The sequence below is a fragment of the Athene noctua genome, chromosome 3, assembly GCF_965140245.1.
Source record: "Athene noctua chromosome 3, bAthNoc1.hap1.1, whole genome shotgun sequence".
Lineage (NCBI taxonomy): Eukaryota > Metazoa > Chordata > Aves > Strigiformes > Strigidae > Athene > Athene noctua.
Window position 1 is genome coordinate 72,358,175 of NC_134039.1, and position 7,040 is coordinate 72,365,214.

The window sequence follows — 7,040 nt, forward strand, 5'->3', positions numbered from 1 at the left end:
GCACAAATTTTGGAAATCCCTCAGAAGAGAGCCCTAATATTCATAAATGCCAGGCTTTCTGATTAGACCAGACTTAAATTACTTAAAAGAACCACCTGGGAGGAGAGCAATTCATCCATTAATAAAATATAGTCAGATCTGTTGAAAGTACATTATCTAATGAAGATGCCAGCACCTAGTAACACTGTGTGAAGGAGCCTGGGGTTCAAAATGAAAGGCCATATTCAGTGGGTAGAATTCCTCTTCTGTCTTTCTACATAAGGATTTCTCTGGTTGCACCTCCAACAACACTAGAGACTGGATGTACCTCATATTTTTACATTTAAATCCCTAACTCTTAGGTTGGCTAATGAGTAAGTATCCCAGAGTCCCTGATACTTGCAGCAGAAGTATCATGGCCCCATCATTTGCTCCCATCTTCACTAATGAGCAGACCAAAGAAAATAAAAACCAGAAGTCCTCCAGCTGTAGCTAACTGAAAGTGCTCTGCCAAAACATTTTAATTCCCCATGGCATTCCCCCCAGCCTCCCCTACCTCCAGGGTACTGGAGCCCTCCCCGATGCACAGGCAGTGCTTGGCAGCATGTATTTCTGGGGAAATTAAATTTTTTTCAGTGAGTTGGGTTTGTGTGTGTGACAGGGATTTTTGGTAGCAGGGAAGGGGGATACAGCAGTGGCCCCTGTGAAAAGCTTCTTGAAACTCCTCCAGCTCCAAGTCGGACCCACCTCTGGCCAAGGCTGAGCCGATTAGCGATGGCGGCTGCACCTCTGTGATAACATATTTAAGAAGGGGAACCTGGGAAGAGGAGTGGGAGTTGTGAAGGAGATGCCTCTGCAAACACTGAGGTCAGTGGAAGAAAGGAGGAGGAAGCAGGGCATGTGTGCCAGAGCAGAGACTCCCCTGCAGCCCGTGGTGAGAGGGCAGGCTGTGCCCCTGCAGCCCATGGAGGGTCACGGTGGAGCAGATGCTGACCTGCAGCCTGTGGAGGACCCCATGCCAGAGCAGGTGGCTGTGCCCAGAGAAGGCCAAGGCTCTGTGGGAAGAAGCAGCTGCTGTTGTGCTGTTGTAGTTTGGTGCTGGAAGAACTGCAACACACTGGAGGGACCCACACCGAAGCAGCTTGGGAAGAGTTGCCACCTGTGGGAAGGACTCATGTCAGAGGAAGTTTGTGGAGGACTGTTTTCCATGAGAGGGACCCCACACTGGAGCAGGAGAAGAGTGTGAGGAGTCCCATTCCTTGCCCGCACATCCACACCCCCATTCCCGCCTTCCTACAGGAGGGGAGGAGGTAGAGAAATCAGGAGCAAAGCTAAGCCTGGGAAGAAGGGAAGGGTGGGGGAAGATGTTTTTAAGATGTAGTAATAATTTTCACTGTTTTGATCTGTTTGTTAAGTGGTGGTGGTATTAGAATTAAATTGATGTTCTTTTTCTTCTCCTGACAAGTCTGCCTTTTGCTCATGATCATAATGGGTGAGTCATCCTTCCTTGTCCTTAACTCAGTCCCTGAGCCTTTTGTTGTATTTTTCTCCTTACCATTCCTGAGGAGGAAGGAGTGATCGAGCAGCTGTGTGGTGCTCAGTTGCAGATACAGATCTAAATGCCATGAGCATGCTGTTATTGCTCGCAGTGAAGAAGACCATCTTCTGTGACAAGAAACAACTTGAGGCTCTGAAGAACACACTTTGGGCATGTTGCATCTTGCTAAGAGTGTAACGTCTGGGTACCAAGTGCAAGAACAGGATGGGGCAGAGCAGATGGCTGCCCATTCTTGTTCCTCTCTGAAGGGGAAGCTGAATCCTCAGCATCTCCTTGCACTCACCATGTCCCAGCCAGAGGGCACAGCAGTGGATTTATGCTGCACCATGAAATTTTCTCAGAGAAGATGCTGATGATTACTTTGGCCACCAAAGGGAAGGGGACTTGTGTGGTGGTTGCTTCAGGACCCAGGAGTAGTGAGAGGGTTAGGGGACCTTGGGAAATGCAGAAAGCATCAAAGCATGTCTTGATGGATGGGGGAAGAGGGGAGACAAAGTGGCACAGGGGACTGCAGTGCTGGACCCCTCTGTCCCATTTGCTGCGGGCCTGGCAGTCACCTCTGAACAGGCTTGGCCATTAACTGTGTCACTTGGAGTTGTGATGGCTGGAACTACCTTTCTGAACTCCCTGAGGACTTTGATGGAATTTGGAGGTTGTTAAAATATTTTCTTGAGGTTTTACGTCTCTGAGTAATAAAGACCATAAAGATCAGATCCTCAGTGGATTGTCTTTAGGACTGTGACAGTTGTAAACCATGATCACCCAAGTGCTTTTTGTTCTGTTGTTCCTGGCATGACTCTGCCTTACCTTTCTTAGGTAGTGGCACTCCCTTTGTGAGCACTGAGGTTATGGTATCTGGGTACAGTCCTGCTTTTTATTGCACTCATTAGTCCATATGAAATGTCCCCTTGCAGCACAGCAGGCTCCCAAGGATCCCAGGCTGCATTAGGCAAAATATTGCCAGCAAGTGGAGGGAGCTGATCCTTCCCCTCTGCTCAGCACTGGTGAGACACAGCTAGAGTGCTGTGTCCAGTTCTGGGCTCTACAGTACAGGAGAGACATGGATGTACTGGAGAGAGTCCAACAAAGGGCCACAGAGACGATGAAAGGGTTGGAGCACCTCTCCGGTGACGGAAGGCTGAGAGAGCTGGGACTGTTCAGCCTGGAGAAGAGAAAGATCAGGGCTATCTTATCAATGTATATAAATACCTGAAGGGAGGGTGCAAAGAGGATGGAGCTGGGATCTTTCCAGTGGTGTCCAGTGACAGGAACAGAGGCAACGGGCACAAACTAAAAAAGAGAACGTTCCCTCTGCACATCAGGAAACACTTTTGCACTGTGAGTGTGATCAAGCACTGCAACAGGTTGCCCAGGGAAGTTGTGGAGTCTCCATCCTTTAAGATAATCAAAAGCCATCCAGACACAGTCCTGGGCAACCTGGTCTTTGCATAAGCAGGAGGTTGGACAATATGGCCTCCAGAGGTACCTTCCAACCTCAACCGTTCTGTGATTCTGTGCCAGGAAAATAAACTGCATCGTGAGGTCTTTTGGTTAGCTGCCCTGAGAACAAGTCAGCTCTGACGTGAAGCCAGAGGAAAGCTGTGGGCACATACTGAAGTCAACAGAGGGCAACATGATGGCATAGACTAACAGAAATCTGCAATGGTGTTTTTGAAAGAATTACACATAAAAACTTAGAGCATTATTTTTCTTTGAAATACTGAATATTTTCTTGCATTACTAATGGCATTTTTACACATATGTCTATGCACACATGTTTATTTGTACATGTCAAATTATCCATCTAGGCAGAATATTACACCGGCTCTGACTTGGGAAAACAGAACTGAAAGACCTATCACACTGCACCCAAGGATTAGATGATGGCCATCAGTGTCTTGTACCTTGCAAAGCCATATTTAAGAAAACACATTTTCAGATAATTCTTCCTATCTTTAGTATATCCTTCTGGTAAACTCCTCTCTTTGATGAGAGTGAGCACCATGGCAGGGTAAGGTATATCCAAAAAGAGACAGGGTTTAGCATTTTGTTCTTCACCCTTGTCCAAAGCAGGGTACTCTGCTGCCTTCTAAACTGATCAGTTTACTGCTCTGCTTACAAAAGCTTTCTATCACTCAGGTATTGAAGCAAGATGAGTAGAGAAGTGGAGAGAAAGATACAGCAAGTCCACAACCTCTGTCTAAGATTCTGCACCAATATGTGTGCAATATGGGATAAATAGGAAGGAGGAAGGCAAGTGGAACAGAGCCAGATGCAAAAGAGCAGCATACCTCAGATTCACCAAAGAGGCAGGACAAGTGTCTCGAAAGTGTGCCAAGAGTCCTGGTATGTACTTTGTTCTGCAGGCATTTTACAAAGATCTGTGGCTCTCAAATGCTTGCAGGAGAGTTAAGCAGTTGGGACATTCCTCTGCTAGCTGGAGCTCTGAAGGAGCACACGTAGACAAGCAGGGGGCCAGGGAGGCTGAAGCGCTGCATTTTTGGGCCAAAGGGAAATTAGACAGGAGTCTCAGAGCATACAAAGGGCACCAGAGCTGAATCTGGTGGCAGAACCCATCTGAGTTCTCTCACACCACATGGTGACCACAGAAAAGAGCATCGGTCCAAGATGTAGCTATGACATAGCTAAGGCCTTGTCACATACCATGGTTAAACACCCGCCACCCTGCCCCTGGCAGTTGACTTGTAAGCGAAGTGCAATGCATCTGCCTCACCTGAGGGAGTAACTCTTCTTTGCATTTAAATGTTAGGCACCTAGTTAAGCCATCCTCCTAAAGCAAGTACCTCACTTCCCTGGGTGGTCAGCAGGTGCCTCTGAAAATAAGCGCCCAGGAGATCCTGCCTGCCTATCTTATATGCGTGCACTGAGGCCAACACAATCTTCCTTGGGGCCTTCAGGGATTCCTGCCTCTGCTTTTATTATACAGGGAAAGTGAGCAATCAAGGCAGGACTTACCTCACTGCAACTGTCAAGGTCAGACATCTGGTTTAGCAGGTCTAATAGAAAGCTAGTCTTCTGGGCTCCTATGGGAGATGTCGAAAGATTAGCAAACAGAAAGGGTTATTCATCCTTTCCTAAAGTGGGTGTCAGGGATTGCTCTCCAGCAGCTGACTGTAGCACTGCCATCCACTGGGCAGAGAGGGGACCCAGGTGACCTATGTTAAACACGTAACGTCGAGATAGTCAAAGCTGGTGGGAAAAAAGCTCACCCCATTTACGAAGGAGTGCTTCCATAGGCATGGAGTACCTGGATGCTAGTTGGGCATCTTGGGCAGTTCAGCTGGGTCCTGCCCTGGTTGTCCCACAGACACAACTGCACTGCTGCCCCTCAGAGGAGGCAGAGATGAATCTCCCTTTAGTCATCAGCTTGTTTCACTTTTTCAAGTCTGTGCTGCAGAAAGAAAGTAGGAGCTCTATGTCTGATGTCCTTCCCTCTGATTTCCTTCCATCTGACTACTTCCTGGGTAGCAGTGAGTGGCTTTGCATATCAGTAACTCGGTGTACCTTGTAAAATTCTGTTTCCTTCATATTACTCAGTTCTGAAAATTTGTGACCTTCTAGCTAGAGAGGAGATTACAGAAAAGGGCAATGTGGCATACAAAAGCCTGATTTGAACACAGGAATAAGCCTGCATTATTTCTCGTACGTTATGCAAAAAAAAAAGATCTACTGCTGGATAAAATTGTGCGGTGCCCATAATTCAAAGTCTTTGCAGTGAGAATTAGGATAGGATTATGTATTACTGATGTTTTGCTTTTCCCATGCTCAATTTGTCATTGCCCATTTAAACTTCTTAATAAACCTTTATACCAGAGCTGATCAGGTATAAAGTGCCAGGTAATATTCACATTTTTTTAAAAAAAGCACTTTCATTTATTTTAAGTGTCCTTTTTTTGCAGGTTTTTAATAAAAATCAAAACCAAAACTACAAATATTTTGTATTTCTTAAACACCTGTAAAATTAATTAGTTCTGTTGTTTTTGGAAAACATGTAAATCTGAACTGAGGTGGAAAGTTTCCACGCAAGTTTTCATATTAACTACAATCTCACTTTTGTCCCCAAACAAGGCCATTAAAAATGCAGTGACTATGCATTCTTTAATTTTCTTTGATTCCAAAAGCTCTGGCAAACAAGGTAATTTAAATAAAAATACAACCTAAATAACAAGGCAGTTAACTCACAGACATTCTTCAAGAGATATGTATTTCATCAAGAAAACTTCACACTTCTACTCAGGGTATGGGTTTTCTCATGCTTTGCTCTCCTAATCCAGTCTCTGGCCTTTAAATCCCCTGAGCAAGGGGGTTTCATGGGTAACAGGAAATTTTGCACCAGTAGTCAGGGATATTTTCTGTGTTCAGATGGAAAACCTTCAAAAAAATTTATTCTCATTATTAGGTCATCTTGGTTTTATGAAAGTCAAAGTTCTCCCCGAAGAACAATGTTATTGTGCAGCTTGGAGTTTTCTCAGTGATAACAGGGTGATAACAGAGTGTATTTCCTGCATCTAAGACTGCTGCAGTGTTAACGTTGTAAGCACTGTATGGTACCTGGGTAGGAGAACATCTAGCCCATCAAATCAACTGACACCATGAAAATCAAGGTGTACGTACCATGCTAATCTGCAGTTTGCCCTTTAAGAACCGTAGCTGATATAGATTAGTTATGTTAACATTACTGTTTGCTTGTGATATTGTGTGCTAGTCTGTTAATATAGTACATTATAACAAAGTCGTACACCTGGGAGGCACTAAACCCATGCTACAGTGTAGGCTGAGTTCCAGCTGGCAGGAAAGCAGCTCCAGAGGAAAGGGCCTGGCCGTCATGGCGGACACCAAGTCGGTCATGCGCCAGCCACGGGCCCTGGCAGCAAAGGCGGCCAACAGCCTCCTGGGCTGCATGAGCAAAGGTGTAGCCAGCTGCGACGGGCGGAGGAAGCAAGCAGCCAATTCAATGTGAATGATAGAGCAAGCTTCAACTTTATTGACAGAAATCACACCTTATATAAGCACTCTACAATAATCATGCATACTACTCACAAATCTATTGGATACATGTAAAAAGCTACATTATAATGTTCCAGCCCCCTGTGGCATCTCAGACATGTCACAACATCTTCCCTCTTCTGGACTGCCTCCTTTCCCAAGGTTGTTTTTACCATCAAGGCCATTGTGTACCTCAGTTTCTCTCTTTGTTAACATAACAGTCTGTTGTTTGGCATAACTGTACCCTGGGTTTATTCCTTTGTTTCCCTCAGATGGCTGCAATCAGCTTCTGCAGAGACCCATGGCCTTGCTCTCTGCAAGCCGTTCTCCAACAGCCAGCAGGTCAAGAGACAGGATTTTTCCCTCTCTTCAGTGCTTGTGGGACTACATCTAAAGGTCTGTGTCCAATTTTGGATCCCCAGTGCAAGAAAACATGGTGATGGAGGCAACAGGCACAAACTGGAGCACGGGTGCTGTGCCCTTGTTCTCGGCACCT